The sequence below is a fragment of the Bombyx mori genome, chromosome 4 (assembly GCF_030269925.1).
Source record: "Bombyx mori chromosome 4, ASM3026992v2".
Classification (NCBI taxonomy): domain Eukaryota; kingdom Metazoa; phylum Arthropoda; class Insecta; order Lepidoptera; family Bombycidae; genus Bombyx; species Bombyx mori.
The window spans coordinates 11,151,539-11,165,986 of NC_085110.1; positions in this window are offsets into that span (position 1 = coordinate 11,151,539).

Genomic DNA, 14,448 nt, shown 5'->3' on the forward strand with positions numbered 1-14,448 from the left:
CAGATTTCGCCAAGACTACACTTTAGGCAAATATTAATAAAGACAAACGATATTTAATCTATTCTCAATTTGACCACAGACTGTAAGCAATAAGAAAAGTTTGACAATAAACAAATAGTAGTAGTAGTGTGTGTAATGTAATTTTTATTGATTTATTGTATTTTTTATGCATAATTTTTAAAAAAATATGAGCATTCTGCACTTCTCCTCTATATTCTCTATAAGTGTGGGAAATTTCATACTCCTCCGTCCGCGCAATTTTCGTAAAAAAGTGTACAAAGTTTTTGCTTCACGTATTAATATATAGATTATCTATTGGAATTACTTTAGAATACTTCTAGATATTTCCCTTCAACCGCACGTGAGCTGCGCATTTTATTTCATTAGCCTAACAACATAGTTTAGGGCTTACCTATTGTTATGTGGTAGTAGCTCCACATAAGCCTTATAGAGACACGCCACTGTTCCCATGAAACGCGAGGTCGTATTTTCAATGTTATAGGAAAGAGGCTGATGGCTACTGGAGTAGACAGCATCACATACAGTGCTATCTCTACTTCGGACAGATGCCTTGTAGTAGTCATGCATTCCGGTTTACTTTTTATATTAATACGTGAAGCAAAAACTTTGTACCCCTTTTTAGGAAAATTGCGCCGACGGAGGAGTATGAAATTTCCCACACTTATAGTTTATATAGAGAAGGAGTGCAGAAAGCCAATATTTTTTAAATATGATGTATTTTTTATGCATAAAACACACGCATTTATACTCTTTTGTTTATTGATAAAGTCTGTGGTCAAATTGAGAATAAATTAATACATATTGTTTGTATTTAATATAATTTGTCTATAATGTAGCCTTGGTGAAATCTGTGATTATAGAAAAATGATTATTATAGAAATGATGATTGATGATAGATATGTGACCATAGAACTATAATGATGTTCAAACTTATAATTTAAATTAATTGCAGTCGAATTTCGACCACTGGATGACCGCTAGTATTGTACAATTGAGCCTCAGTTCTGATGTCTCAAGCTGGGTAACGGCACGCATAATGCTTATCCATTCCGGTATACTTGAGACCTTAGAACTTATATCTCAAGATGAGTGGCGCATTTACGACGTAGACGTCTATGGGCTCCAGTAACCACTTAACACCAGGTGGGCTGTGAGCTCGTTCACCCATCTAAGCAATAAAAAAAACCAAGTGGGCCATGAGCTCATTCATCCGTCTTTTCAAGAATAATAATTAAATAAAAAAATAATAAACAACCAAAGCTATTAAACTAGGCCTCTAGTTTGTTGCACAAGCTTATAAATCTTTATGCCACAGTCATCTCTGAATATTGGCGTGGTGATTACACATATCCGCGAGTGAAAACTTAATTAAAATAATGACCAAACTCATTTTATTGTCCATTCACTACAGAGTTTCTGAAACTAACCGAAATTGGATGTCCGTTTTTTTTTAAATTTTGACATTGAGTTTCAATTATTGTATTGTTTCAGGAAGATTGACAAAAAATTGCTCACGGTATATGAATTTATATCACAATAATGTAACTGAATATTTTAGTAGCAAAAGCAGGTTTGTTGGGTGATAATTTCATGCAGCGAAGCGATATTTCGATAAGAAATTTGGAGAATGTATGTTATGACATCGTTTACTTCAGTCCGCAAAGTTAAAGGCTATTATAATTTTGCCTTAAAAATTAATATAATGCATACATTACAGTATTGTAGTTTATGTTACTAATTCTACTCCGACTCTTATTGTTTTCTATCAAGAAGTTCACTTCCTTTTGATTTTTATCAACCACTTGTGCTAAGTCATGTTCGGATGTTCGGACAGCTGTTTTAAAACCGCCCAGCCATCCTAGTGAAGCTGACAGGCCAGCGAGTTCCCAAAATCCTCCTATTCCAAAAAAAATTACTTGATAAATTAATTTATCTGATTCTTAAATACACTTAGGCTATGTGCTATATAGATATATTTAGTATATATGATATATAATTATATAATCCCAAAAAAAAAACTAAATTAATTAAATTAAAAAAATATTCATTCACCGTACTTATATTTAGTGGCGTAGAGACGGGCAGTCGAAACCACTATGCAGGTTTGTTAAGTGGAACCGAACCCTTTGAATGTATTAACATTAAAACCTCCCCTTAACTCTGTTTTTTTTTCATTGTCAGGTGTCATAAACACACATAATTATTGTCAATAACTATAGGAATCTCTCAAATGCCAAAATTTAAATGAAGTCTGTGTTCCTTCTGTTATTTGTGTAATTAATTAATCTGTGTAACAGGTCACTCGGCACAGTACCCAGCGCGGCTAATTACTCCAACGGGGACTCACGACTCTCACCCGATTAAAAACCTTTAAGCTGCATCATTTGTTTGCGGCCATAATGGACTGATTACAGATGTGATTGGCCTTTTCGCTTCTGATTTCTACTTTTAAACTATATCTATAAACATTACGACTAAAATGTCTTACCTACTTCAAGAATTTAGAGCTTTACTATGAGTTTCTTATTATTGTTTACTCATTAAACTTTGACAATGTAAAAATCCTAATATGAGAATAATAAAGTTTGATTTTACGGAACTATTTCAACTGTTCGCCCGGTCACCGTCCACGCCGAATCCGTTGCTTGCGACGAAGGTCTCGACGAGTAAATTAACTTATAGACACAGCCCACTGAGTTTCTCGCCGGATCTTCTCAGTGGGTTGCGTTTCCCATCCGCTGGTAGATTCTGCGAAGCACTGCTCTTGCTAGGGCCAGTGTTAGCCCGGGAGTTTGAGCCCCGAGAGCTCACTTACATGCTAGGGTGGAGCTAAAATAGCCTCTCAAGACTATCGGCATAGGTAAGAAAAAAAAAGGTGTTCGTTAATTAAAGCATAAATGGCATTCAAATATAAATAATCGTTCAAAATCGTTTTCATTTTATTACAAAGTAATTTATGAACTTTAAAAAAATTGAAGGAATTACTCGAAAGCCGAGATTTATTTGCTAAAAAAACGCGTAATAAACATGCGACACCATTATTGTTGACAATCAAGATACCTACCGAATATTTAATGAATTCACTGTTACTTAAGGGCGCTGCATTGTGACATCCATTTAATTCTGCACAGAATTATAATAATTTCACTTAATTACAGCATTTATTCTGCGGCGAGGTCGGGTGACCCTATCTTGAACTGCCCTCGTAATGCTTGTTATAAGTTACTTCAATTTTAAATTGACAATGAACTTAAATGAAAATAAAAGCTTTTCCTTGTTATTATTACGCTCCGACTTATTTAATCACTCTGTACGGTTGACACTTAAACTTTTTAAAGTATGTAATTAATATAATTACAATGTTGATACATATCATTTTATTTATAATAATAATATATATATTTTTAATTAACTCGATGCGAGTTTCTACTAGTAGTTCAAACAAAATTCATAAACGCTAAGGTCAAGAAAAGACGTCCTCATGCATTAAAAAAAATATGAATGAATATATAAATATGTTTTTTTAGGCAAGTTATCGTAAATTTTCGTATTTATTCGCAAGGATGAATCCGGTAAAACGTTGAACTGCTATCTTCTTACGAGATTATTGGATTGTTCAAACGATAAAACTTGAAAATTATTGTTGTATCAATTTCGTGAAATAACACTCTGGAATGAAATTCGTAACGTAATAAAATACATATAAATAACCAACATACATATAAATAATATTCGCATCGCACACATTAAAATATATGTATGTACAATAAATAACTTAAAAATTGCAATTCGTCAAATTCATTATTCGTAATTTTGTACAGTAATTCGATACATCGTTACGAGAGTAATTTAACAAAATAAGAAAGTGATATCTCGGATGCACAGTAACGCATTACAACAGACACAATCTTTATCATTAATTCTTTAGGAAGATAGACATCTACTTAATCCGAAGCCAGTCAATGACGATTCCCACGTCACAAATACAGCCTCACCGTACTCGACTGGAGATAAGAGATTGAATAGAAAATTAAATGTACCACGGATGAGGAGATGGCGTGATAGCCGGAGATTCGTGAGTGATCAAAACTTGAGATGATTTTGTTACCATCATTGCAGTTGTAATGATGCATTGAAACTTTCATCTAAGTTGTTTTGATTTAGTCAATTAATGGTGAAGTATTAAACAAAGATGAGTTCATGAGACAGTTCTTAAACAATTAGAAGTTATAAAAAAATAACATAATATTCCTAACCTAAAAGTACATGTTATTATCCGCAACATGCTTCGTCAGATTACAGAAATAGAGTTATCAGCAACATGCTTCGACAAAAAGAACAATACTTACTTTCAACTACAAGCGTCGTCATTCGTCGTCAATTAATTGTATGATTCTATGTAATGAGAATATGCAGGAGATTAAAAAGAACCAAATGAAAATTCGGAATTGAAACAAAATTATCTTTTTTTTTTCACCTTCTACAGACGGATGAAAGTTATGGATTATTTTGTTTTAGATCAGGAGGAAGTCACCGGACGTTCGCATTTCGCGGAACGTATGACTCGTCGCCATCTTACCCCTACAGTTTGATAGCGCGAGTTTTTTAACGTTCTCGATAGCGTCAATGTTAATTGAAATTTGTATGGAGTTGGAACGTTTACCGCTAGAGGCGCTGTTCCAAGTGCATAGAAATTTGAGTTACCTTTTTAAGCATGCAGAACGCAGTATCAATTCCAATCCGGTAGTAGATTCATTCGCGAAGCAGTTGTCACTCTTGAGTTGTTAGGTCTCCTTTGGAGGTGCTCGGGTAGTTGTTGGCAAATCCCATCCCTCCTGGCTGATCTCTTGCCCGCCCACCTGTCCTGGTGAAACTGGAAAGGCCTCCAGGCGACCAGTAATCCCTCAATCACAAAAAAAGCCCGACAGTCATCGCCATCAAGACCATACGCAGTAGTCAAGCTACCCGTGTCCCGCCTAGGTGGCGCGACCAATTTGTACCCTGGGATATGATATATCACTAGATCAAAACTAACGTGAGTTAGGAAGTGCAGTAATCGGTTACCCGGTTGCTCAATCGCAAGACAGGCTTGGAGCAGCTTACACGTCATCTTCTTGGGTCTCCCTTACCAGTCCCAAAAACGGCATCTGCAGGGGATCCGAAAACCGTCGAAGGCTAGGATCCGAGGTAGATTCCTAGCCTGGATCCCACCGACTGCAAAAAAAAAACATTTTTTTCCTTTCGTTGTAGCGTGCTATATTGTCTATAGGTTTAGCATCATAACGTCATTAATCTGAAACTGCCGTTTATTTAATGAAATTATTTAATTACATACTTACTTTTAACCTTGCGCTATTGCTATATTTCGAAATGCTTAACACTTAACTTTACAATTGAGAGCCAGTAGCAAAACTCATGGATCCTACAAACGCCAGCGGCAAGGCTACGCATAATGATATGTGTATTAATTATAAATTTGATTATACCATTATTATAATAATGGTCTATCAATAAATCAACATGTAGGCCAAAGTTATTTTGTGGAAAAAAAACGTAGTAACAATTTAAATTTGTTGACGTACTGACTTAATGACGCCGCTGCGTTCTAAGCCAATACCGCTATTAATTCATTCATAGATTGAAATTGTTTATATCGTAGGGATATGGCATGAGTTTCAAGACCGGTCGTCCCCCTGATGTAACTCTATAGGGAATACTATCGTTGGCATAAGATGGTAGTCAGAAGAATTCCCTTAGACGCTTTTTACGCACGAGAACATATGGTCCAATTTTAAATCGGAAACGCACGGAAGGTATTTAATATAAGGAGAATTTTGAAAGTAACCTATGACAGAGAAAATAATAAGTGGTATTATATAATTCTGTTATGTATATCACCATGTGGCCAAAAAGATCCATAGATCTTTTTAGGAAGCTTAGTGTCGCGCAGCGAGCTATGGAAAAAGCTATGCTTGGTATTTCTCTACGAGACCAAATCAGAGATGAGGAGATCCGTAGAAGAACCAAAGTTGCTGACATAGCCCGTAGGATTAGCAAGCTGAAGTCGCAGTAGGCAGGCCACATAGCGCGATGATCGGATGGCCCATGGGGCAGAAAGATCCTGGAGTGGAGACCGCGTAGTGGCAAACGCAGTGTGAGATGGCCACACACCAGATGGACCGACGACCTGATGAGAATCGCTGGGTAATGTTGGATGCAGGTGGTAACGGACCGGCCGCACTAGACATCAGTTAGAGTGGTCTAAGTTCAGCAGTGGACAGGCTGATATGATCACTAGATGATGATATTGTATGGCTACAAACACCAATGTCCAATAATGGGGAAACATTGCTAATGTTACATTCATTAATCAGGGTCAGGATGTATTTTTGTTCTGAGGAATCTGAGAGTCTTTCTTCTGAAAATTTTAAGCCATTTAGCATTTTCTGTCACTCAGTTACTGCTTTATGAACCATATAAGGTAATTTGCCACTTAAGATTATCTTTGCCGCCTCACCTCCTACAAGTACCCTGGTCGAATAAGGGGCACTGAAAGCCCCACTGGTTTTGAGGTTCGTTACCTCCCAGGGTCGCAATAAGCGCAGAGCCATAATGATGATCTTTACGGGACCTTGTTGGCTGCAAAGGAACTTAGATAAGGTGGGCATTGTCGCTGATCAAATCTGAAGGTATTGTAGAGAGAATGATGATACGCTTTTGCACATACTGTGTGACTGCTGTGAATTGGGCAGCAAATCATAGCCAGTCCAGGCAGAATACACACTTTGCCCCAAAGTCGCGAAGAAAAATAGTCCATGAAAAGTTTGGGGAGCTTAACAACAAAGGGAAGATCTTCCACCGAGCGGATGATATTGCTCGGTAGACCGACGGTCCGAATGTTGTTGTTCGGAACTTGTATATATGCGCTTTATCTTGAAAATGTCGTAAGCGAGATTCAGGCATCTGTCAATTATCTTGCGTTGTATGATGGCTACCCGCCACATCACTCCCCTCCGAGACCGGAGGTCGTGTCATTTTAGTTATTGTTGCCCGTGCTGAGATTAGCTTGCAAGTGCCAGTGCTGCTCGAAGTTTGCGGTGAGTCGAAACTGAGCTTGAATGCTGCGTGATTGTCGCCAGTGCTGCTCGAAGTCTGCGGTGAGTCGAGACTGAGCTTGAATGCTGCGCGATGAGGCAGTGTAGGTGCGTGCCGTAGGGCCAGGAAGCGCGGTGAGTCGGCTGCGATGGTCCTGTTGAGGCTGCGATGCTGGCTTGCTGTGGGACGACTGTCGATGACTTGCTTTTATCTGCGAGAATGCGGGGATTGTGGTAGCCGAAGTTCTTGATGCGCTGATGATGAATCAGAAGGTTGCGTGTTCATATCACGTCGGAGTCACCAGTTTGGGGAGGATTAAGCGACGAAAGGGAAGATCTTCCACCGAGCGGATGATATTGCTCGGTAGACCGACGGTCCGAATGTTGTTGTTCGGAACTTGTATATATGCGCTTTATCTTGAAAATGTCGTAAGCGAGATTCAGGCATCTGTCAATTATCTTGCGTTGTATGATGGCTACCCGCCACAAAAAGTAATTCAGTTTACACTGATGTTATGTAATAGAACTTAAAGTCGTTAAGCTCTCCTCCAGATACGCACTGCGTACTCCGACATAGTTCTCCGATTTTATAGAACAGAAGATATCAATAGCAGTCAAAATGTACAGAAGGCATTTACCAAAATGAAACAAGTTAATAACAACACTTGTTTATTGCTTAGGTAGGTGAATGAACTCTCAGCCTACTTAGAGTTAGTGGTAACCGGTGCTCATAGTTATCACAACGTGTATGTCGCCACCCTCATTGAAATATAACGCTGAAGTAAACGCTCATTTTTTTTTTCTTTTTTTTATGATTGAATATTTACTGGTGGCCCGGAGGCCTTTCCAGTTTCATAAGGACAGGTGGGCGAGCAAAGGCTCAGCCAGGAGGGGTGGGATTTGCTAACATCCACCCGTACGTCTTGGAACGAGACCTAACAACTCATGAGCAACTGCTTCGCGAATGAATCTACTACCGGATCGGAATCGCGACCCGCTGAAAAGATCCGGCGAGAAACTCAGCGAGCTGATGCATGGGTTAGGTTGCACGTCGACCTCTTTGTCGAGTTCGACGAGTACGGTTACCGGGGTTCCTCAGCCTGCTCCTAGTGTTAGAGCTGAAGGTATCTAGTGCAAGAGTTATTGGATCTGATGGATCCATAGGAACGTGACTCGCTCAGTTATATTGTATAACTGACCCTTGAAACCAGAACAAACGACTTCTTCGCCGTAGAAATAGAGAGCATAGTCGTAACTTTCGTGCGTGTGCATGTGTATGTGTGTGAGTGTGTGATTATTGGATGTGTCATTCGTGAACAGGTATCAAATACGTTTTTCTTTTGAAAAAATGGTATTTGCCTGCGGAATTGGAACATCGGAGCCGTCGATTCGCTTGATTCGGTTACATCAGGCGTGTTATTCTTAACGCTTCACTTTGAGAAGGCGGCACGACATGAAAAACCTCTTGTCGTGGCCACCGGTAATTACATACCCGATCCTGTGGACCGAACGGTAAACAGTCGACGTCGCCTTAAACAGAACGTTACGGATCCTCCCGAACCATTAACGGTGCTTTTAGGTACCTCAAGCACCGGTCACCGTCCTCGCCGAACCCGTCGCTTGGGAAAACGAAGGGCTCAACGAGTAAATTAACCCACATAGGCACAGCCCACTGAGTTTCTCGCCAGATCTTCTCAGTGGGTCGCGTTTCCGATCGGGTGGTAGATTCTGCGAAGCACTGCTCTTGCTAGGGCCAGTATTTGCATCACTCCCGGTTTGAGCCCCGTGAGCTGAACGTGAGCGTCAAGGAGAAGTTTAAATAGCCTCTAAAGGCTATCAGCATAGGTAGGGAAAAGAAAGAATTTAACGCCACGACATTTTTTCAAATAAATGTTATGGCTTAGTATCGGCGCCGCCAAGCTAAGCGGCGTCAAAAGAAGCGGTTGGCCGGGGGAGCACCGGCCGGCACTTTGTCCCCCGCTGAGGCGTTCGCGCCCGATAGCGGGGGCAATGGAGTAGGGGAGGGAGCGATGGATGTGGTTCAGCCTTAATGGATCACACCTATCGCTTCCTGCAGGGAAACTTGAACCACTCCGCTGGGGCTCAGGACATGTTGCTCCAGACCATGGCGGAGTGGTCAATTGACGTGGCTGTGGTCGCCGAGCCATACTTCGTTCCCCCAGCGGATGACTGTTGGTTTGGGGACGTTGATGGCTTGGCGGCCATACATATCAGAAGAACCGCGATGGTCCCCCCCCTGGCGATGGTGACCAGGGGCCCCGGGATCGTCGCGGTACAGTTAGAAAATATCGTCGTGATCGGGGTGTACTTTTCTCCGAATCGGCCTACCGTCGAGTTCGAGCGGTTCCTGGACGGGCTAGAGGTGATCGCTCGTCACCTCGCTCCCCGTTCAGTGATACTGGCGGGGGACTTCAATGCGAAGTCTGTCGCTTGGGGTTCCCCATTCACGGACGCTCGTGGTAGGCTGCTGGAGGAGTGGGCGGTCGCGGTCGGTCTCTGTATCGTTAATAGGGGCTCGATCGCGACTTGCGTGCGGTGGACGGGCGAGTCTATCGTGGACTTGACGTTCGCGAGCTCGCCCGTCGCACGGCGCATCCTCGGCTGGAGAGTGGTGGTGGGGGCGGAATCGTTGTCCGATCACCGGTATATCCGGTACGATCTTTCTGTTAAAATATGTTTATTTATTAATATCAAAATAATAAGTTTAATTTATACTAGCGGCATCTAGTGGTCACAATATGTACTAGTAGTGTACCATAGTCAATTACCAAGAAATAAAGTACTTCATTCTCAACCGTCATCTCATTCGTTTCAATAGGTTATGGGCCCAGTGCAAAAGTGTTTCAAATAATTTTATATAATTTTTTATCGTGTATCAGAAAATAAATTATAATGTCGTCAGGTAGTTATTTATTAAATGTGCCGAAATTAAAAGGACGCGAAAATTATGACGACTGGGCATTCGCAGCAAGAAACTTTCTTATCTTGGAAGGCATAGACATCGACGCCATTCCGGTTGATTTGAGTCATGCCGAAGACCGAAAAGCGAAAGCAAAACTCGTCATGACCATTGATCCCAAGCTATATGTGCACATCAAAAATGAAACCAAAGTCAAGGATTTGTGGCAGAAACTACAAAAGTTATTCGATGACAGCGGGTTCACAAGAAAAATCAGCCTACTTCGAACACTGATATCCATTCGACTTGATAATTGTGAATCCATGACAAGTTACGTAAGTCAGATAGTGGAAACTGCACAAAGACTAAAAGGTACAGGGTTTGAAATTAATGAGGAATGGATCGGATCATTGCTGTTGGCGGGGCTGCCAGAAAAGTTTGCCCCGATGATTATGGCAATAGAACATTCCGGAATTGCCATAAATTCTGATGTCATAAAAACCAAATTGCTTGATATGAGTTCTGAGGTAGGTGACCATGACTCAGAAATTGCATTATGGTCGAAACAAAAACAAAGGGTAGAACAAAATTTTAATAAAAAATTTGAAAAACCAACTTCAAATTACACGCAAAATGTAAAAAAGATTATAAAATGCTACAAGTGCAAGAAAATTGGCCATTTTAAGAATCAGTGTCCTGAATTGAAAGAAAAGCAAGTAAACGCATTTAGTGCTGCTTTTTTTCATAGTGAATTTAATAGGGAAGACTGGTATATCGACTCAGGGGCTAGTGCTCATATGACATCAAGCAAAGAAAACTTATTGCAAGTGAGAAAAGTACACGATATGAAGGAAATTATTGTTGCAAATAATATGACTGTGCCAGTAGTGTGTGCCGGAAATTCACAGATTACTACTGTTGTGAATAATTCTCAGTTTGATATTAAGGTAAACAACATTTTATACATACCTAATCTAACAACAAACTTATTGTCAGTAAGCCAGTTGATAGCAAGAGGAAACAAAGTTTCTTTCAAAAGTGATGTATGTTATATACATAATCAACGAAATGAGCTTATTGGAATAGCAAATCTACAAAATGGTGTGTATAAGTTGAATACAGTAAGATCAGAGAAAGTGTTGGCGGCAGCAGTTCAGACTACAGATGCAAAACAGTGGCACAGAAGATTGGGACACATTAATAGTAATGATTTGCAGAAGATGAAAAATGGTGCTGTAGACGGAATATCGTTTGATATGAAGGCTAATATAAAAAAATCCAACTGTCAAGTATGTTGTGAAGGGAAACAGAGTCGTTTACCGTTCCAATTACGAAACCATAGAAGTACAGAATTGCTAGATTTAGTTCACTCAGATCTGTGTGGGCCTATGGAGGTTCGATCGATTGGACAGGCAAGATATTTTCTATTGTTTGTTGACGATGCTAGCAGGATGGCTTTTGTATATTTTATAAAGGAGAAGAATCAGACTCTACAGCGTTTCAAGGAATTTCAAAAAATGGTTGAGAATCAAAAAGGAACAAAGATAAAAACATTGAGAACCGACAATGGAGGGGAGTTTTCTTCAGATATGATGGAAAATTATCTGATAGATAGTGGAATTATCCATCAGAAGACGAACCCATATACTCCGGAGCAGAATGGTCTCAGCGAACGTTTCAACAGGACTATAGTTGAACGTGCAAGATGTTTATTGTTCGAGGCCAAACTGGATAAAAGTTTTTGGGCAGAAGCAGTTAACACGGCAGTATACTTGAAAAATAGATCACCGGCTTCAGGTTTGGACCAAAAGACACCGATTGAAGTATGGACAGGACAAAAACCTGATCTCAGTCATGTCAGAATATTTGGGAGCCCAGTAATGATGCATGTTCCTAAAAATAAAAGATTGAAATGGGACAAGAAAGCAGTTCAATTCATATTAGTGGGGTATCCAGAGAATGTGAAAGGCTACAGATTGTATAACTTAGAAACTAGAAAAATATGTACCAGCAGAGATGTCATTGTAATGGAACCAGATACTACTCAAATAGAAATAAACGAAGGACAGATAGAAAAACAGCAGTCAGCACAAGAGGAAAGTTCTACTGAAGAAAGTGAAATAACATTGACAAATCAGGATGATCCCACTTATGTATATGATTCAGAAAAAAGTACAACTTCTACTGAAGGAGACTCTTATCAGACATTATCTGAAGAAGAAGAGCTATCTGAGAAAGAAGAGCCTCGATTGGTGGAAAAGCGTACCAGGAAACCTCCTGAAAGGTATGGTTTTACCAATCTTTGTATTTCAGATGAACCAGAGTCTTGGTTTGAAGACATAACTTATGATGAAGCTACCAACGGTCCAGAGAAAGACAAGTGGCAGCAGGCTATGTCTGATGAACTTCAAGCGTTTGAAGACAACCAAGCGTGGGAGATTGTTAAACAAGAGGAGGCAGATAGAGTAGTACAGTGCAAATGGGTGTTCAAGAAAAAGCTAGAAAGCAATAACAGTGTTAGGTATAGAGCTAGACTTGTAGCGAAAGGTTACACTCAGCAGCATGGAGTAGATTTTAACGAAACTTACTCACCAGTGCTTAGATACTCTACACTTAGACTTCTGTTTGCATTAAGTGTAAAATTTCATTTTGAAATCTTTCATCTTGATGTAGTTACAGCATTTTTAAATGGTTTTTTAACAGAAAATGTGTACATGTACGCACCTCCTAGCTTAAATTGTCCAAGTAATTGTGTTCTTAAACTTAAAAAAGCAGTTTATGGTTTGAAGCAGTCTGCTAGGGCATGGAATACCAGAATAAATGATTATTTAATAGACATGGATTATGTAAAGTCAGTTTCAGAACCATGTTTGTATAGTAAAAAATGTAAAAATGAGCAGATTATCATTGCAATATTTGTTGATGATTTTTTCATTTTTTCTAATAGTAAGACTATGACTAATGATTTCAAGAAAAAGCTAATGTCAAAATTTAAAATCAAAGATTTAGGTAAAATAAAAAGGTGTTTAGGCATGCGAGTGAAATATGAAAATAATTGTATCACCATTGATCAGGAACAATTTGTAAAACAAATTCTTAAAAAGTTTTATATGAATGATTGTAATACAAAAGATACTCCAATGGAATGTAATTTGAGATTAAATAAGGCAGAATGTGTTGACAAACAGTTTCCCTATCAACAGCTTATAGGAAATCTTATGTATTTGTCAGTATTAACGCGTCCAGATATATCATACAGTGTGAGCTATCTTAGCCAATTTAATAATTGTTTTACTTCAGTTCATTGGCATCATGCAAAAAGAATTTTAAAATATTTACAAAAAACTAAGTCTTACGGTTTGAAGTTTACTAAAGACACTTGTAATTTAGAAGGCTTCGTAGATGCTGATTGGGCTTCAAATAGTATAGATAGGAAATCCTACACAGGTTTTTGCTTTAAATTGTCAGGCTGTGTAGTATCCTATGAATGCAGGAAGCAACAAACAGTAGCGTTGTCAAGTACTGAAGCCGAATACATGGCCATTGCTGAGGCATGTAAAGAAGCAATATATTTAAAAAGTATTTTATCAGATATTGTTGATTGTAATTATACTGTTGTAATCTACAACGATAATCAGGGAGCTCAAAAGTTGACGGAAAATCCTTTGTTTCACAAACGAACTAAGCACATAGATGTGCGCTACCATTTTATACGAGAAGCAGTTTCTAATAAGCTTGTAAAAATTGATTATCTGTCAACGTCTGAGATGCCCGCCGATATATTAACGAAAAGTCTAAGTGGTGCCAAACATAACTATTTAGTAAAATTATTAGGAGTTCAAAAAGTTTAAAAACGTCAAGGTCAAGTTGTTGTTCTTGATTTTGTTGTTAATTGATATTAGATTATTTTGATAAGTGGTGCTGTTAAAATATGTTTATTTATTAATATCAAAATAATAAGTTTAATTTATACTAGCGGCATCTAGTGGTCACAATATGTACTAGTAGTGTACCATAGTCAATTACCAAGAAATAAAGTACTTCATTCTCAACCGTCATCTCATTCGTTTCAATACTTTCTGCCCCTGCGCCGACGCCGGCTGCAGGTGCCCGCGGGGTTGACCCCCCGCAGAGTGCATCCCGGTCATTCCCTAGGTGGGCACTGAAGCTCCTGAACAGGGAGCTCCTGGTGGAGGCCTCTATGGTGGCGGCGTGGGCGCCCAAGCGCCCACAACCTGTCGATGTGGAAACCGAGGCCGAATGGTTCCGGGGCGCGATGCACCGCATATGTGATGCCTCGATGCCCCGGGTCGGCTCTCGGCACTCTGGATGGCGACAGTCGCCCTGGTGGTCGCCCGAAATTGCAAGACTGCGTGCGGTCTCCATTCGGGCGAGCCGCCGGTGCACTAGACA